The sequence below is a fragment of the Nelumbo lutea genome, chromosome 4 (assembly GCF_056320005.1).
Source record: "Nelumbo lutea isolate HS-2025 chromosome 4, American lotus-T2T, whole genome shotgun sequence".
Lineage (NCBI taxonomy): Eukaryota > Viridiplantae > Streptophyta > Magnoliopsida > Proteales > Nelumbonaceae > Nelumbo > Nelumbo lutea.
In genome coordinates this window covers 51,741,985-51,757,666 of record NC_142687.1, presented here as the reverse complement: position 1 = coordinate 51,757,666, position 15,682 = coordinate 51,741,985, and the positions used below count along the sequence as shown (strand labels likewise).

Below are 15,682 nucleotides of genomic sequence, written 5' to 3'. Positions count from 1 at the left end.
TTTATCCGGGGCAGCACAGATCTAGAAAGGAATAACTCCGCTTTCCTTGGAGCTTGTGCACGGTTACCAAGGGAGGAAAGTTGCATACACCGTTTTTTCAAGTCTGAAGGAATTAATGGAGGGGAGCAAGATAGTGAGTGCATAAAGATTAAAGCGAACAAAAATCAAATGGGTGCGATCATACCAGCACTAATGCACCGGATCCCATCAGAACTCCGAAGTTAAGCGTGCTTGGGCGGGAGTAGTACTAGGATGGGTGACCTCCTGGGAAGTCCTCGTGTTGCACCCCAATTTTATATATATTTTATTTTTGATATACTATTTGCAAATTCCATATGTCGTTTCGGCGAAACAACAGGAAACAACGTGCCGGATACTCGGACCATTTGCGGAACGACCGTCATTACTGAATGGGAACGGTGCAAAACCGGGCTTTTGGCATTCGTCGTGCATTGGGGGCCCTGCGATATTACAACATTTATCCGGGGATGCGGCAGATCTACATAGGAATAACTCCGCTCACCTGGGAGCTTGTGCACGGTTACCAAGGGAGGAAAGTTGCATACACCGTTTTTTCTAATCTGAAAGGATTAATGGAGGGGAGCAAGACAGTGAGTGCATAAGGATTTCTGCGAACAAGATGCAAACGGGTGCGATCATACCAGCACTAATGCACCGGATCCCATCAGAACTTCGAAGTTAAGCGTGCTTGGGCGAGAGTAGTACTAGGATGGGTGACCTCCTGGGAAGTCCTCGTGTTGCACCTCAATTTTATTAATATTTTATTTTTGACATACTATTTGCAAATTCCATATGTCGTTTCGGCGAGACAACTGGAAACAACGTGCCGGATACTCGGACCATTTGCGGCACGACCGTCATTACTGAATGGGAACGGTGCAAAACTGGGCTTTTGGCATTCGTCGTGCATTGTGGGCCCCGTGATATTACTACATTTATCCGAGGATGCGGCAGATCTAGAAAGGAATAACTCCGCTCACCTGGGAGCTTGTGCACGGTTACCAAGGGAGGAAAGTTGCATACACCGTTTTTTCAAGTCTGAAAGAATTAATGGAGGGGAGCAAGATAGTGAGTGCATAAAGATTAAAGCGAACAAGAAGCAAACGGGTGCGATCATACCAGCACTAATGCACCGGATCCCATCAGAACTCCGAAGTTAAGCGTGCATGGGCGAGAGTAGTACTAGGATGGGTGACCTCCTGGGAAGTCCTCGTGTTGCACCCCAATTTTATTAATATTTTATTTTTGATATACTATTTGCAAATTCCATATGTCGTTTCGGCGAGACAACAGGAAACAACGTGCCGGATACTCGGACCATTTGCGGAACGACCGTCATTACTGAATGGGAACGGTGCAAAACCGGGCTTTTGGCATTCGTCGTGCATTGTGGGCCCCGCGATATTACAACATTTATCCGGGGATGCGTCAGATCTACAAAGATATAACTCCGCTCACCTGGGAGCTTGTGCACGGTTAACAAGGGAGGAAAGTTGCATACACCGTTTTTTCAAATCTGAAAGGATTAATGGAGGGGAGCCTGACAGTGAGTGCATAAATATTTCTGCGAACAAGATGCAAACGGGTGCGATCATACCAGCACTAATGCACCGGATCCCATCAGAACTCCGAAGTTAAGCGTGCTTGGGCGAGAGTAGTACTAGGATGGGTGACCTCCTGGGAAGTCTTCGTGTTGCACCTCAATTTTATTAATATTTTATTTTTGATATACTATTTGCAAATTCCATATGTCGTTTCGGCGAGACAACTGGAAACAAAGCGCCGGATACTCGGACCATTTGCGGCACGACCGTCATTATTGAATGGGAACGGTGCAAAACCGGGCTTTAGGCATTCGTCGTGCATTGTGGGCCCCGCGATTTTACTACATTTATCCGGGGCAGCGACAGATCTAGAAAGGAATAACTCCGCTCACCTTGGAGCTTGTGCACGGTTACCAAGGAAGTAAAGTTGCATACACCGTTTTTTCAAGTCTGAAGGAATTAATGGAGGGGAGCAAGATACTGAGTGCATAAAGATTAAAGCGAACAAGAAGCAAACGGGTGCGATCATACCAGCACTAATGCACCGGATCCCATCAGAATTCCGAAGTTAAGCGTGCTTGGGCAAGAGTAGTACTAGGATCGGTGACCACCTGGGAAGTCCTCGTGTTGCACCCCAATTTTATTAATATTTTATTTTTGATATATTATTTGCAAATTCCATATGTCGTTTCGGCGAGACAACTGGAAACAACGCGTCGGATACTCAGACCAATGGCGGCACGACCGTCATTACTAAATGGGAACGGTGCAAAACCGGGCTTTTCGCATTCGTCGTGCATTGTGGGCCCCGCGATAGCAAACGGGTGCGATCATACCAGCACTAATAAACCGGATCCCATCAGAACTCCGAAGTTAAGCGTGCTTGGGCGAGAGTAGTACTAGGATGGGTGACCTCCTGGGAAGTCCTCGTGTTGCACCCCAATTTTATTAATATTTTATTTTTGATATACTATTTGCAAATTCCATATGTCGTTTCGTCGAGACAACATTAAACAACGTGCCGGATACTCGGACCATTTGCGGCACGACCGTCATTACTGAATGGGAATGGTGCAAAACTGGGCTTTTGGCATTCGTCGTGCATTGTGGGCCCCGCGATATTACTACATTTATCCGAGGATGCGGCAGATCTAGAAAGGAATAACTCCGCTCATCTGGGAGCTTGTGCACGGTTACCAAGGGAGGAATGTTGCATACACCGTTTTTTCAAGTCTGAAAGAATTAATGGAGGGGAGCAAGATAGTGAGTGCATAAAGATTAAAGCGAACAAGAAGCAAACGGGTGCGATCATACCAGCACTAATGCACCGGATCCCATCAGAACTCCGAAGTTAAGTGTGCTTGGGCGAGAGTAGTATTAGGATGGGTGACCTCCTGGGAAGTCCTCGTGTTGCACCCCAATTTTATTAATATTTTATTTTTGATATACTATTTGCAAATTCCATATGTCGTTTTGGCGAGACAACAGGAAACAACGTGCCGGATACTCGGACCATTTGCGGAACGACCGTCATTACTGAATGGGAACGGTGCAAAACCGGGCTTTTGGCATTCGTCGTGCATTGTGGGCCCCGCGATATTACAATATTTATCCGGGGATGCGGCAAATCTACTAAGGAATAACTCCGCTCACCTGGGAGCTTGTGCACGGTTACCAAGGGAGGAAAGTTGCATACACCGTTTTTTCAAATCTGAAAGGATTAATGGAGGGGAGCAAGACAGTGAGAGCATAAAGATTTCTGCGAACAAGATGCAAACGGGTGCGATCATACCAGCACTAATGCACCGGATCCCATCAGAACTCCGAAGTTAAGCGTGCATGGGCGAGAGTAGTATTAGGGTGGGTGACCTCCTCGGAAGTCCTCGTGTTGCACTTCAATTTTATTAATATTTTATTTTTGATATACTATTTGGAAATTCCATATGTCGTTTCGGCAAGACAACTGGAAACAACGAGCCGGATACTCGGACCATTTGCGGCACGACCGTCATTAACGAATGGGAACGGTGCAAAACCGGGCTTTTGGCATTCGTCCTGCATTGTGGGCCCCGCGATATTAAAACATTTATCCGGGGATGCGGCAGATCTTCTAAGGAATAACTCCGCTCACCTGGGAGCTTGTGCACAGTTACCAAGGGAGGAAATTTGCATACACCGTTTTTTCAAATCTGAAAGGATTAATGGAGGGGAGCAAGACAGTGAGTGCATAAAGATTTCTGCGAACAAGAGGCAAACGGGTGCGATCATACCGCACTAATGCACCGGATCCCATCAGAACTCCGAAGTTAAGCGTGCTTGGGCGAGAGTAGTATTAGGATGGGTGACCTCCTGGGAAGTCCTCGTGTTGCACCCCAATTTTATTAATATTTTATTTTTGATATACTATTTGCAAATTCCATATGTCGTTTCGGCGAGACAACTGGAAACAACGTGCCGGATACTCGGACCATTTGCGGAACGACCGTCATTACTGAATGGGAACGGTGCAAAACCGGGCTTTTGGCATTCGTCGTGCATTGTGGGCCCCGCGATATTACAACATTTATCCGGGGATGCGGCAGATCTTCTTAGGAATAACTCCGCTCACCTGGGAGCTTGTGCACGGTTACCAAGGGAGGAAATTTGCATACACCGTTTTTTCAAATCTGAAAGGATTAATGGAGGGGAGCAAGACAGTGAGTGCATAAAGATTTCTGCGAACAAGAGGCAAACGGGTGCGATCATACCGCACTAATGCACCGGATCCCATCAGAACTCCGAAGTTAAGCGTGCTTGGGCGAGAGTAGTATTAGGATGGGTGACCTCCTGGGAAGTCCTCGTGTTGCACCTCAATTTTAATAATATTTTATTTTTGATATACTATTTGCAAATTCCATATGTCGTTTCGGCGAGACAACTGGAAACAACGAGCCGGATACTCGGACCATTTGCGGAACGACCGTCATTGACGAATGGGAACGGTGCAAAACCGGGCTTTTGGCATTCGTCCTGCATTGTGGGCCCCGCGATATTACTGCATTTATCCGGGGATGCGGCAGATCTAGAAAGGAATAACTCCGCTCACCTGGGAGTTTGTGCATGGTTACCAAGGGAGGAAAGTTGCATACACCGTTTTTTCAAATCTGAAGGAATTAATGAAGGGGAGCAAGACAGGGAGTGCATAAAGATTTCAGCGAACAAGATGCAAACGGGTGCGATCATACCAGCACTAATGCACCGGATACAATCAGTACTCCGAAGTTAAGCGTGCTTGGGCGACAGTAGTACTAGGATGGGTAACCTCCTGGGAAGTCCTCGTGTTGCACCCCAATTTTATTAATATTTTATTTTTGATATACTATTTGCAAATTCCATATGTCGTTTCGGCGAGACAACTGGAAACAACGTGCCGGATACTCGGACCATTTGCGGCACGACCGTCATTACTGAATGGGAACGGTGCAAAACTGGGCTTTTGGCATTCGTCGTGCATTGTGGGCCCCGCGATATTACTACATTTATCCGGGGATGCGGCAGATCTAGAAAGGAATAACTTCGCTCACCTGGGAGCTCGTGCACGGTTACCAAGGGAGGAAAGTTGCATACACCGTTTTTTCAAGTCTGAAAGAATTAATGGAGGGGAGCAAGATAGTGAGTGCATAAAGATTAAAGCGAACAAGAAGAAAACCGGTGCGATCATACCAGCACTAATGCACCGGATCCCATCAGAACTCCGAAGTTAAGCGTGCTTGGGGGAGAGTAGTACTAGGATGGGTGACCTCCTGGGAAGTCCTCGTGTTGCAACCCAATTTTATTAATATTTTATTTTTGATATACTATTTGCAAATTCCATATGTCGTTTCGGCGAGACAACTGGAAACAACGTGCCGGATACTCGGACCATTTGCGGCACGACCGTCATTACTGAATGGGAACGGTTTAAAACCGGTCTTTTGGCATTCGTCGTGCATTGTGGGCCCCGCGATATTACTACATTTATCCGGGGCAGCGACAGATCTAGAAAGGACTAACTCCGCTCACCTGGGAGCTTGTGCATGGTTACCAAGGGAGGAAAGTTGCATACACCATTTTTTCAAGTCAGAAAGAATTAATGGAGGGGAGCAAGATAGTGAGTGCATAAAGATTAAAGCGAACAAGAAGCAAACGGGTGCGATCATACCAGCACTAATGCACCGGATCCCATCAGAACTCCGAAGTTAAGCGTGCTTGGGCGAGAGTAGTACTAGGATGGGTGACCTGGGAAGTCCTCGTGTTGCACCCCAATTTTATAAATATTTTATTTTTGATATACTATTTGCAAATTCCATATGTCGTTTCGGCGAGACAACAGGAAACAACGTGCCGGATACTCGGACCATTTGGGGAACGACCGTCATTACTGAATGGGAACGGTGCAAAACCGGGCGTTTGGCATTCGTCGTGCATTGTGGGCCCCTTGATATTACAACATTTATCAGGGGATGCGGCAGATCTAGAAAGGGATAACTCCGCTCACCTGGGAGCTTGTGCACGGTTACCAAGGGAGGAAAGTTGCATACACCGTTTTTTCAAATCTGAAAGGATTAATTGAGGGGAGCAAGACAGTGAGTGCATAAAGATTTCTGCGAACAAGATGCAAACGGGTGCGATCATACCAGCACTAATGCACCGGATCCCATCAGAACTCCGAAGTTAAGTGTGCTTGGGCGAGAGTAGTACTAGGATGGGTGACCTCCTGGGAAGTCCTCGTGTTGCACCTCAATTTTATTAATATTTTATTTCTGATATACTATTTGCAAATTCCATATGTTGTTTCGGCGAGACAACTAGAAACAAAGCGCCGGATACTCGGACCATTTGCGGCACGACCGTCATTACTGAATGGGAACGGTGCAAAACCGGGCTTTAGGCATTCGTCGTGCATTGTGGGCCCCGCGATTTTACTACATTTATCCGGGGCAGCGACAGATCTAGAAAGGAATAACTCCGCTCACCTTGGTGCTTGTGCACGGTTACCAAGGGAGGAAAGTTGCATACACCGTTTTTTCAAGTCTGAAGGAATTAGTGGAGGGGAGCAAGATAGTGAGTGCATAAAGATTTAAACGAACAAGAAGCAAACGGGTGCGATCGTACCAGCACTAATGCACCGGATCCCATCAGAACTCCGAAGTTAAGCGTGCTTGGGCGAGAGTAGTCCTCGTGTTGCACCCCAATTTTATTAATATTTTATTTTTGATATACTATTTGCAAATTCCATATGTCGTTTCGGCGAGACAACAGGAAACAACGTGCCGGATACTCGGACCATTTGCGGCACGACCGTCATTACTGAATGGGAACGGTGCAAAACCGGGCTTTTGGCATTCGTCGTGCATTGTGGGCCCCGCGATATTACAACATTTATCCGGGGATGCGGCAGATCTTCTAAGGAATAACTCCGCTCACCTGGGAGCTTGTGCACGGTTACCAAGGGAGGAAATTTGATTACACCGTTTTTTCAAATCTGAAAGGATTAATGGAGGGGAGCAAGACAGTGAGTGCATAAAGATTTCTGCGAACAAGATGCAAACGGGTGCGATCATACCAGCACTAATGCACCGGATCCCATCAGAACTCCGAAGTTAAGCGTGCTTGGGCGAGAGTAGTACTAGGATGGGTGTCCTCCTGGGAAGTCATCGTGTTGCACCCCAATTTTATTAATATTTTATTTTTGATATACTATTTGCAAATTCCATATGTCGTTTCGGCGAGACAACTGGAAACAACGTGCCGGATACTCGGACCATTTGCGGCACGACCGTCATTACTGAATGGGAACGGTGCAAAACTGGGCTTTTGGCATTCGTCGTGCATTGTGGGCCCCGTGATATTACTACATTTATCCGAGGATGCGGCAGATCTAGAAAGGAATAACTCCGCTCATCTGGGAGCTTGTGCACGGTTACCAAGGGAGGAAAGTTGCATACACCGTTTTTTCAAGTCTGAAAGAATTAATGGAGGGGAGCAAGATAGTGAGTGCATAAAGATTAAAGCGAACAAGAAGCAAACGGGTGCGATCATACCAGCACTAATGCACCGGATCCCATCAGGACTCCGAAGTTAAGCGTGCTTGGGCGAGAGTAGTACTAGGATGGGTGACCTCCTGGGAAGTCCTCGTGTTGCACCCCAATTTTATTAATATTTTATTTTTGATATACTATTTGCAAATTCCATATGTCGTTTCGGCGAGACAACTGGAAACAATGTGCCGGATACTCGGACCATTTGCGGCACGACCGTCATTACTGAATGGGAACGGTGCAAAACCGGGCTTTTGGCATTCGTCGTGCATTGTGGGCCCCGCGATATTACTGCATTTATCCGGGGATGCGGCAGATCTAGAAAGGAATAACTCCGCTCACCTGGGAGCTTGTGCACGGTTACCAAGGGAGGAAAGTTGCATACACCGTTTTTTCAAGTCTGAAAGAATTAATGGAGGGGAGCAAGATAGTGAGTGCATAAAGATTAAAGCGAACAAGAAGCAAACGGGTGCGATCATACCAGCACTAATGCACCGGATCCCATCAGGACTCCGAAGTTAAGCGTGCTTGGGCGAGAGTAGTACTAGGATGGGTGACCTCCTGGGAAGTCCTCGTGTTGCACCCCAATTTTATTAATATTTTATTTATGATATACTATTTGCAAATTCCATATGTCGTTTCGGCGAGACAACTGGAAACAACGAGCCGGATACTCGGACCATTTGCGGCACGACCGTCATTAACGAATGGGAACGGTGCAAGACCGGGCTTTTGGCATTCGTCCTGCATTGTGGGCCCCGCGATATTACTGCATTTATCCGGGGATGCGGCAGATCTAGAAAGGAATAACTCCTCTCACCTGGGAGTTTGTGCATGGTTACCAAGGGAGGAAAGTTGCATACACCGTTTTTTCAAATCTGAAGGAATTAATGAAGGGGAGCAAGACAGGGAGTGCATAAAGATTTCAGTGAACAAGATGCAAACGGGTGCGATCATACCAGCACTAATGCACCAGATACAATCAGTACTCCGAAGTTAAGCGTGCTTGGGCGCCAGTAGTACTAGGATGGGTAACCTCCTGGGAAGTCCTCGTGTTGCACCCCAATTTTATTAATATTTTATTTTTGATATACTATTTGCAAATTCCATATGTCGTTTCGGCGAGACAACTGGAAACAACGTGCCGGATACTCGGACCATTTGCGGCACGACCGTCATTACTGAATGGGAACGGTGCAAAACAGAGCTTTTGGCATTCGTAGTGCATTGTGGGCCCCGCGATATTACTACATTTATCCGGGGATGCGGCAGATCTACAAAGGAATAACTCCGCTCACCTGGGAGCTTGTGCACGGTTACCAAGGGAGGAAAGTTGCATACACCGTTTTTTCAAGTCTGAAAGAATTAATGGAGGGGAGCAAGATAGTGAGTGCATAAAGATTAAAGCGAACAAGAAGAAAACCGGTGCGATCATACCAGCACTAATGCACCGGATCCCATCAGAACTCCGAAGTTAAGCGTGCTTGGGCGAGAGTAGTACTAGGATGGGTGACCTCCTGGGAAGTCCTTGTGTTGCACCCCAATTTTATTAATATTTTATTTTTAATATACTATTTGCAAATTCCATATGTCGTTTCGGCGAGACAACTGGAAACAACGTGCCGGATACTCGGACCATTTGGGGAACGACCGTCATTACTGAATGGGAACGGTGCAAAACCGGGCGTTTGGCATTCGTCGTGCATTGTGGGCCCCATGATATTATTACATTTATCCGGGGATGCGGCAGATCTACAAAGGAATAACTCCGCTCACCTGGGAGCTTGTGCACGGTTACCAAGGGAGGAAAGTTGCATACACCGTTTTTTCAAATCTGAAAGGATTAATGGAGGGGAGCAAGACAGTGAGTGCATAAGGATTTCTGCGAACAAGATGCAAACGGGTGCGATCATACCAGCACTAATGCACCGGATCCCATCAGAACTCCGAAGTTAAGTGTGCTTGGGCGAGAGTAGTACTAGGATGGGTGACCTCCTTGGAAGTCCTCGTGTTGCACCTCTATTTTATTAATATTTTATTTCTGATATATTATTTGCAAATTCCATATGTCGTTTCGGCGAGACAACTGGAAACAACGTGCCGGATACTCGGACCATTTGCGGCACGACCGTCATTACTGAATGGGAACGGTGCAAAACAGGGCTTTAGGCATTCGTCGTGCATTGTGGGCCCCGCGATTTTACTACATTTATCCGGGGCTGCGACAGATCTAGAAAGGAATAACTCCGCTCACCTGGGAGCTTGTGCACGGTTACCAAGGGAGGAAAGTTGCATACACCGTTTTTTCAAGTCTGAAGGAATTAATGGAGGGGAGCAAGATAGTGAGTGCATAAAGATTAAAGCGAACAAGAAGCAAACGGGTGCGATCGTACCAGCACTAATGCACCGGATCCCATCAGAACTCCGAAGTTAAGCGTGCTTGGGCGAGAGTAGTACTAGGATGGGTGACCTCCTAGGAAGTCTTCGTGTTGCACCTCAATTTTATTAATATTTTATTTTTGATATACTATTTGCAAATTCCATATGTCGTTTCGGCGAGACAACTGGAAACAAAGTGCCGGATACTCGGACCATTTGCGGCACGACCGTCATTACTGAATGGGAACGGTGCAAAACCGGGCTTTTGGCATTCGTCGTGCATTGTGGGTCCCGCGATTTTACTACATTTATCCGGGGCAGCGACAGATCTAGAAAGGAATAACTCCGCTCACCTTGGAGCTTGTGCACGGTTACCAAGGGAGGAAAGTTGCATACACCGTTTTTTCAAGTCTGAAGGAATTAATGGAGGGGAGCAAGATAGTGAGTGCATAAAGATTAAAGCGAACAAGAAGCAAACGGGTGCGATCGTACCAGCACTAATGCACCGGATCCCATCAGAACTCCGAAGTTAAGCGTGCTTGGGCGAGAGTAGTACTAGGATCGGTGACCTCCTGGGAAGTCCTCGTGTTGCACCCCAATTTTATTAATATTTTATTTTTGATATATTATTTGCAAATTCCATATGTCGTTTCGGCGAGACAAATGGAAACAACGTGCCGGATACTCGGACCATTTGCAGCACGACCGTCATTACTGAATGGGAACGGTGCAAAACTGGGCTTTTGGCATTCGTCGTGCATTGTGGGCCCCACGATATTACTACATTTATCCGGGGATGCGGCAGATCTTGAAAGGAATAACTCCGCTCACCTGGGAGCTTGTGCACGGTTACCAAGGGAGGAAAGTTGCATACACCGTTTTTTCAAGTCTGAAAGAATTAATGGAGGGGAGCAAGATAGTGAGTGCATAAAGATTAAAGCGAACAAGAAGAAAACGGGTGCGATCATACCAGCACTAATGCACCGGATCCCATCAGAACTCCGAAGTTAAGCGTGCTTGGGCGAGAGTAGTACTAGGACGGGTGACCTCCTGGGAAGTCCTCGTGTTGCAACCCAATTTTATTAATATTTTATTTTTGATATACTATTTGCAAATTCCATATGTCGTTTCGGCGAGACAACTGGAAACAACGTGCCGGATACTCGGACCATTTGCGGCACGACCGTCATTACTGAATGGGAACGGTGCAAAACCGGTCTTTTGGCATTCGTCGTGCATTGTGGGCCCCGTGATATTACTACATTTATCCGGGGCAGCGACAGATCTAGAAAGGACTAACTCCGCTCACCTGGGAGCTTGTGCACGGTTACCAAGGGAGGAAAGTTGCATACACCGTTTTTTCAAGTCTGAAAGAATTAATGGAGGGGAGCAAGATAGTGAGTGCATAAAGATTAAAGCGAACAAGAAGCAAACGGGTGCGATCATACCAGCACTAATGCACCGGATCCCATCAGGACTCCGAAGTTAAGCGTGCTTGGGCGAGAGTAGTACTAGGATGGGTGACCTCCTGGGAAGTCCTCGTGTTGCACCCCAATTTTATTAATATTTTATTTTTGATATACTATTTGCAAATTCCATATGTCGTTTCGGCGAGACAACTGGAAACAACGTGCCGGATACTCGGACCATTTGCGGAACGACCGTCATTACTGAATGGGAACGGTGCAAAACCGGGCTTTTGGCATTCGTCGTGCATTGTGGGCCCCGTGATATTACAACATTTATCCGGGGATGCGGCAGATCTACAAATGAATAACTCCGCTCACCTGGGAGCTTGTGCACGGTTACCAAGGGAGGAAAGTTGCATACACCGTTTTTTCAAATCTAAAAGGATTAATGGAGGGGAGCAAGACAGTGAGTGCATAAGGATTTCTGCGAACAAGATGCAAACGGGTGCGATCATACCAGCACTAATGCACCGGATCCCATCAGAACTCCGAAGTTAAGTGTGCTTGGGCGAGAGTAGTACTAGGATGGGTGACCTCCTTGGAAGTCCTCGTGTTGCACCTCCATTTTATTAATATTTTATTTCTGATAAATTATTTGCAAATTCCTTATGTCGTTTCGGCGAGACAACTGGAAACAAAGCGCCGGATACTCGGACCATTTGCGGCACGACCGTCATTACTGAATGGGAACGGTGCAAAACCGGGCTTTAGGCATTCGTCGTGCATTGTGGGCCCCGCGATTTTACTACCTTTATCCGGGGCAGCGACAGATCTAGAAAGGAATAACTCCGCTCACCTTGGAGCTTGTGCACGGTTACCAAGGGAGGAAAGTTGCATACACCGTTTTTTCAAGTCTGAAGGAATTAATGGAGGGGAGCAAGATAGTGAGTGCATAAAGATTAAAGCGAACAAGAAGCAAACGGGTGCGATCGTACCAGCACTAATGCACCGGATCCCATCAGAACTCCGAAGTTAAGCGTGCTTGGGCGAGAGTAGTACTAGGATGGGTGACCTCCTGGGAAGTCCTCGTGTTGCACCCCAATTTTATTAATATTTTATTTTTGATATACTATTTGCAAATTCCATATGTCGTTTCGGCGAGACAACAGGAAACAACGTGCCGGATACTCGGACCATTTGCGGAACGACCGTCATTACTGAATGGGAACGGTGCAAAACCCGGCTTTTGGCATTCGTCGTGCATTGTGGGCCCCGCGATATTACAACATTTATCCGGGGATGCGGCAGATCTTCTAAGGAATAACTCCGCTCACCTGGGAGCTTGTGCACGGTTACCAAGGGAGGAAAGTTGCTTACACCGTTTTTTCAAGTCTGAAAGGATTAATGGAGGGGAGCAAGACAGTGAGTGCATAAAGATTTCTGCGAACAAGATGCAAACGGGTACGATCATACCAGCACTAATGCACCGGATCCCATCAGAACTCCGAAGTTAAGCGTGCTTGGGCGAGAGTAGTATTAGGATGGGTGACCTCCTGGGAAGTCATCGTGTTGCACCCCAATTTTATTAATATTTTATTTTTGATATACTATTTGCAAATTCCATATGTCGTTTCGGCGAGACAACTGGAAACAACGTGCCGGATACTCGGACCATTTGCGGCACGACCGTCATTACTGAATGGGAACGGTGCAAAACTGGGCTTTTGGCATTCGTCGTGCATTGTGGGCCCCGTGATATTACTACATTTATCCGAGGATGCGGCAGATCTAGAAAGGAATAACTCCGCTCACCTGGGAGCTTGTGCACGGTTACCAAGGGAGGAAAGTTGCATACACCGTTTTTTCAAGTCTGAAAGAATTAATGGAGGGGAGCAAGATAGTGAGTGCATAAAGATTAAAGCGAACAAGAAGCAAACGGGTGCGATCATACCAGCACTAATGCACCGGATCCCATCCGAACTCCGAAGTTAAGCGTGCTTGGGCGAGAGTAGTACTAGGATGGGTGACCTCCTGGGAAGTCCTCGTGTTGCACCCCAATTTTATTAATATTTTATTTTTGATATATTATTTGCAAATTCCATATGTCGTTTCGGCGAGACAACAGGAAACAACGAGCCGGATACTCGGACCATTTGCGGCACGACCGTCATTAATGAATGGGAACGGTGCAAAACCGGGCTTTTGGCATTCGTCGTGCATTGTGGGCCCCGCTATATTACAACATTTATCCGGGGATGCGTCAGATCTACAAAGATATAACTCCGCTCACCTGGGAGCTTGTGCACGGTTAACAAGGGAGGAAAGTTGCATACACCGTTTTTTCAAATCTGAAAGGATTAATGGAGGGGAGCAAGACAGTGAGTGCATAAAGATTTCTGCGAACAAGATGCAAACGGGTGCGATCATACCAGCACTAATGCACCGGATCCCATCAGAACTCCGAAGTTAAGCGTGCTTGGGCGAGAGTAGTACTAGGATGGGTGACCTCCTGGGAAGTCTTCGTGTTGCACCTCAATTTTATTAATATTTTATTTTTGAATTATTATTTGCAAATTCCATATGTCGTTTCGGCGAGACAACTGGAAACAAAGTGCCAGATACTCGGACCATTTGCGGCACGACCGTCATTACTGAATGGGAACGGTGCAAAACCGGGCTTTTGGCATTCGTCGTGCATTGTGGGCCCCGCGATATTACTACATTTATCCGAGGCTGCGACAGATCTAGAAAGGTATAACTCCGCTCATCTGGGAGCTTGTGCACGGTTACCAAGGGAGGAATGTTGCATACACCGTTTTTTCAAGTCTGAAAGAATTAATGGAGGGGAGCAAGATAGTGAGTGCATAAATATTAAAGCGAACAAGAAGCAAACGGGTGCGATCATACCAGCACTAATGCACCGGATCCCATCAGAACTCCGAAGTTAAGTGTGCTTGGGCGAGAGTAGTATTAGGATGGGTGACCTCCTGGGAAGTCCTCGTGTTGCCCCCCAATTTTATTAATATTTTATTTTTGATATACTATTTGCAAATTCCATATGTCGTTTCGGCGAGACAACAGGAAACAACGTGCCGGATACTCGGACCATTTGCGGAACGACCGTCATTACTGAATGGGAACGGTGCAAAAACCGGGCTTTTGGCATTCGTCGTGCATTGTTGGCCCCGCGATATTACAATATTTATCCGGGGATGCGGCAAATCTACTAAGGAATAACTCCGCTCACCTGGGAGCTTGTGCACGGTTACCAAGGGAGGAAAGTTGCATACACCGTTTTTTCAAATCTGAAAGGATTAATGGAGGGGAGCAAGACAGTGAGAGCATAAAGATTTCTGCGAACAAGATGCAAACGGGTGCGATCATACCAGCACTAATGCACCGGATCCCATCAGAACTCCGAAGTTAAGCGTGCATGGGCGAGAGTAGTATTAGGGTGGGTGACCTCCTCGGAAGTCCTCGTGTTGCACTTCAATTTTATTAATATTTTATTTTTGATATACTATTTGGAAATTCCATATGTCGTTTCGGCAAGACAACTGGAAACAACGAGCCGGATACTCGGACCATTTGCGGCACGACCGTCATTAACGAATGGGAACGGTGCAAAACCGGGCTTTTGGCATTCGTCCTGCATTGTGGGCCCCGCGATATTACTGCTTTTATCCGGGGATGCGGCAGATCTAGAAAGGAATAACTCCGCTCACCTGGGAGTTTGTGCATGGTTACAAAGGGAGGAAAGTTGCATACACCGTTTTTTCAAATCTGAAGGAATTAATGAAGGTGAGCAAGACAGGGAGTGCATAAAGATTTCAGCGAAAAAGATGCAAACGGGTGCGATCATACCAGCACTAATGCACCGGATACAATCAGTACTCCGAAGTTAAGCGTGCTTGGGCGACAGTAGTACTAGGATGGGTAACCTCCTGGGAAGTCCTCGTGTTGCACCCCAATTTTATTAATATTTTATTTTTGATATATTATTTGCAAATTCCATATGTCGTTTCGGCGAGACAACTGGAAACAACGTGCCGGATACTCGGACCATTTGCGGCACGACCGTCATTACTGAATGGGAACGGTGCAAAACTGGGTTTTTGGCATTCGTCGTGCATTGTGGGCCCCGCGATATTACTACATTTATCCGGGGATGCGGCAGATCTAGAAAGGAATAACTCCGCTCACTTGGGAGCTTGTGCACGGTTACCAAGGGAGGAAAGTTGCATACACCGTTTTTTCAAGTCTGAAACAA

At 46.7% G+C, this 15,682-nt stretch overlaps 29 non-coding genes and 4 pseudogenes across 29 annotated transcripts; all 33 read left to right on the top strand.

Moving 5' to 3' along the window:
* The first annotated feature begins 170 nt into the window (after positions 1-170).
* Positions 171-289, top strand: LOC148857611 (5S ribosomal RNA). The gene has a single exon (XR_016098319.1). It is a non-coding gene; the product is annotated as a 5S ribosomal RNA (ribosomal RNA).
* A 359-nt stretch (positions 290-648) lies between these two features.
* LOC148857610 (5S ribosomal RNA) lies at positions 649-767 on the top strand. The gene has a single exon (XR_016096519.1). It is a non-coding gene; the product is annotated as a 5S ribosomal RNA (ribosomal RNA).
* A 359-nt stretch (positions 768-1,126) lies between these two features.
* Positions 1,127-1,245, top strand: LOC148857609 (5S ribosomal RNA). Its single transcript, XR_016095709.1, has one exon. It is a non-coding gene; the product is annotated as a 5S ribosomal RNA (ribosomal RNA).
* Positions 1,246-1,604: 359 nt separating this feature from the next.
* Positions 1,605-1,723, top strand: LOC148857608 (5S ribosomal RNA). Its single transcript, XR_016096239.1, has one exon. It is a non-coding gene; the product is annotated as a 5S ribosomal RNA (ribosomal RNA).
* Positions 1,724-2,082: 359 nt separating this feature from the next.
* Positions 2,083-2,201, top strand: LOC148857607 (5S ribosomal RNA). The gene has a single exon (XR_016098141.1). It is a non-coding gene; the product is annotated as a 5S ribosomal RNA (ribosomal RNA).
* A 186-nt stretch (positions 2,202-2,387) lies between these two features.
* Positions 2,388-2,506, top strand: LOC148857606 (5S ribosomal RNA). Its single transcript, XR_016096085.1, has one exon. It is a non-coding gene; the product is annotated as a 5S ribosomal RNA (ribosomal RNA).
* Positions 2,507-2,865: 359 nt separating this feature from the next.
* Positions 2,866-2,984, top strand: LOC148857605 (5S ribosomal RNA). Its single transcript, XR_016096254.1, has one exon. It is a non-coding gene; the product is annotated as a 5S ribosomal RNA (ribosomal RNA).
* Positions 2,985-3,343: 359 nt separating this feature from the next.
* Positions 3,344-3,462, top strand: LOC148857604 (5S ribosomal RNA). Its single transcript, XR_016097513.1, has one exon. It is a non-coding gene; the product is annotated as a 5S ribosomal RNA (ribosomal RNA).
* A 359-nt stretch (positions 3,463-3,821) lies between these two features.
* LOC148857603 (5S ribosomal RNA) lies at positions 3,822-3,939 on the top strand. Its single transcript, XR_016097466.1, has one exon. It is a non-coding gene; the product is annotated as a 5S ribosomal RNA (ribosomal RNA).
* A 359-nt stretch (positions 3,940-4,298) lies between these two features.
* On the top strand, positions 4,299-4,416 carry LOC148857602 (5S ribosomal RNA). The gene has a single exon (XR_016097842.1). It is a non-coding gene; the product is annotated as a 5S ribosomal RNA (ribosomal RNA).
* A 359-nt stretch (positions 4,417-4,775) lies between these two features.
* LOC148857601 (5S ribosomal RNA) lies at positions 4,776-4,894 on the top strand (annotated as a pseudogene).
* Positions 4,895-5,253: 359 nt separating this feature from the next.
* Positions 5,254-5,372, top strand: LOC148857600 (5S ribosomal RNA). The gene has a single exon (XR_016097769.1). It is a non-coding gene; the product is annotated as a 5S ribosomal RNA (ribosomal RNA).
* Positions 5,373-5,731: 359 nt separating this feature from the next.
* On the top strand, positions 5,732-5,847 carry LOC148857599 (5S ribosomal RNA). Its single transcript, XR_016097190.1, has one exon. It is a non-coding gene; the product is annotated as a 5S ribosomal RNA (ribosomal RNA).
* Positions 5,848-6,206: 359 nt separating this feature from the next.
* Positions 6,207-6,325, top strand: LOC148857598 (5S ribosomal RNA). Its single transcript, XR_016096094.1, has one exon. It is a non-coding gene; the product is annotated as a 5S ribosomal RNA (ribosomal RNA).
* A 359-nt stretch (positions 6,326-6,684) lies between these two features.
* LOC148857597 (5S ribosomal RNA) lies at positions 6,685-6,776 on the top strand (annotated as a pseudogene).
* Positions 6,777-7,135: 359 nt separating this feature from the next.
* On the top strand, positions 7,136-7,254 carry LOC148857596 (5S ribosomal RNA). Its single transcript, XR_016096448.1, has one exon. It is a non-coding gene; the product is annotated as a 5S ribosomal RNA (ribosomal RNA).
* A 359-nt stretch (positions 7,255-7,613) lies between these two features.
* LOC148857595 (5S ribosomal RNA) lies at positions 7,614-7,732 on the top strand. The gene has a single exon (XR_016095897.1). It is a non-coding gene; the product is annotated as a 5S ribosomal RNA (ribosomal RNA).
* Positions 7,733-8,091: 359 nt separating this feature from the next.
* Positions 8,092-8,210, top strand: LOC148857594 (5S ribosomal RNA). The gene has a single exon (XR_016095896.1). It is a non-coding gene; the product is annotated as a 5S ribosomal RNA (ribosomal RNA).
* Positions 8,211-8,569: 359 nt separating this feature from the next.
* LOC148857593 (5S ribosomal RNA) lies at positions 8,570-8,688 on the top strand (annotated as a pseudogene).
* A 359-nt stretch (positions 8,689-9,047) lies between these two features.
* On the top strand, positions 9,048-9,166 carry LOC148857592 (5S ribosomal RNA). The gene has a single exon (XR_016096566.1). It is a non-coding gene; the product is annotated as a 5S ribosomal RNA (ribosomal RNA).
* Positions 9,167-9,525: 359 nt separating this feature from the next.
* LOC148857591 (5S ribosomal RNA) lies at positions 9,526-9,644 on the top strand. Its single transcript, XR_016096817.1, has one exon. It is a non-coding gene; the product is annotated as a 5S ribosomal RNA (ribosomal RNA).
* A 359-nt stretch (positions 9,645-10,003) lies between these two features.
* On the top strand, positions 10,004-10,122 carry LOC148857590 (5S ribosomal RNA). The gene has a single exon (XR_016097670.1). It is a non-coding gene; the product is annotated as a 5S ribosomal RNA (ribosomal RNA).
* A 359-nt stretch (positions 10,123-10,481) lies between these two features.
* LOC148857589 (5S ribosomal RNA) lies at positions 10,482-10,600 on the top strand. Its single transcript, XR_016097492.1, has one exon. It is a non-coding gene; the product is annotated as a 5S ribosomal RNA (ribosomal RNA).
* Positions 10,601-10,959: 359 nt separating this feature from the next.
* Positions 10,960-11,078, top strand: LOC148857588 (5S ribosomal RNA). Its single transcript, XR_016096613.1, has one exon. It is a non-coding gene; the product is annotated as a 5S ribosomal RNA (ribosomal RNA).
* A 359-nt stretch (positions 11,079-11,437) lies between these two features.
* LOC148857587 (5S ribosomal RNA) lies at positions 11,438-11,556 on the top strand. The gene has a single exon (XR_016095895.1). It is a non-coding gene; the product is annotated as a 5S ribosomal RNA (ribosomal RNA).
* Positions 11,557-11,915: 359 nt separating this feature from the next.
* Positions 11,916-12,034, top strand: LOC148857586 (5S ribosomal RNA). The gene has a single exon (XR_016096816.1). It is a non-coding gene; the product is annotated as a 5S ribosomal RNA (ribosomal RNA).
* A 359-nt stretch (positions 12,035-12,393) lies between these two features.
* On the top strand, positions 12,394-12,512 carry LOC148857585 (5S ribosomal RNA). Its single transcript, XR_016096130.1, has one exon. It is a non-coding gene; the product is annotated as a 5S ribosomal RNA (ribosomal RNA).
* Positions 12,513-12,871: 359 nt separating this feature from the next.
* Positions 12,872-12,990, top strand: LOC148857584 (5S ribosomal RNA). The gene has a single exon (XR_016097666.1). It is a non-coding gene; the product is annotated as a 5S ribosomal RNA (ribosomal RNA).
* Positions 12,991-13,349: 359 nt separating this feature from the next.
* On the top strand, positions 13,350-13,468 carry LOC148857583 (5S ribosomal RNA). Its single transcript, XR_016097244.1, has one exon. It is a non-coding gene; the product is annotated as a 5S ribosomal RNA (ribosomal RNA).
* A 359-nt stretch (positions 13,469-13,827) lies between these two features.
* On the top strand, positions 13,828-13,946 carry LOC148857582 (5S ribosomal RNA). The gene has a single exon (XR_016096237.1). It is a non-coding gene; the product is annotated as a 5S ribosomal RNA (ribosomal RNA).
* Positions 13,947-14,305: 359 nt separating this feature from the next.
* Positions 14,306-14,424, top strand: LOC148857581 (5S ribosomal RNA). Its single transcript, XR_016097042.1, has one exon. It is a non-coding gene; the product is annotated as a 5S ribosomal RNA (ribosomal RNA).
* A 360-nt stretch (positions 14,425-14,784) lies between these two features.
* On the top strand, positions 14,785-14,903 carry LOC148857580 (5S ribosomal RNA). Its single transcript, XR_016097512.1, has one exon. It is a non-coding gene; the product is annotated as a 5S ribosomal RNA (ribosomal RNA).
* Positions 14,904-15,262: 359 nt separating this feature from the next.
* Positions 15,263-15,381, top strand: LOC148857579 (5S ribosomal RNA; annotated as a pseudogene).
* The last annotated feature ends 301 nt before the right edge of the window (positions 15,382-15,682 follow it).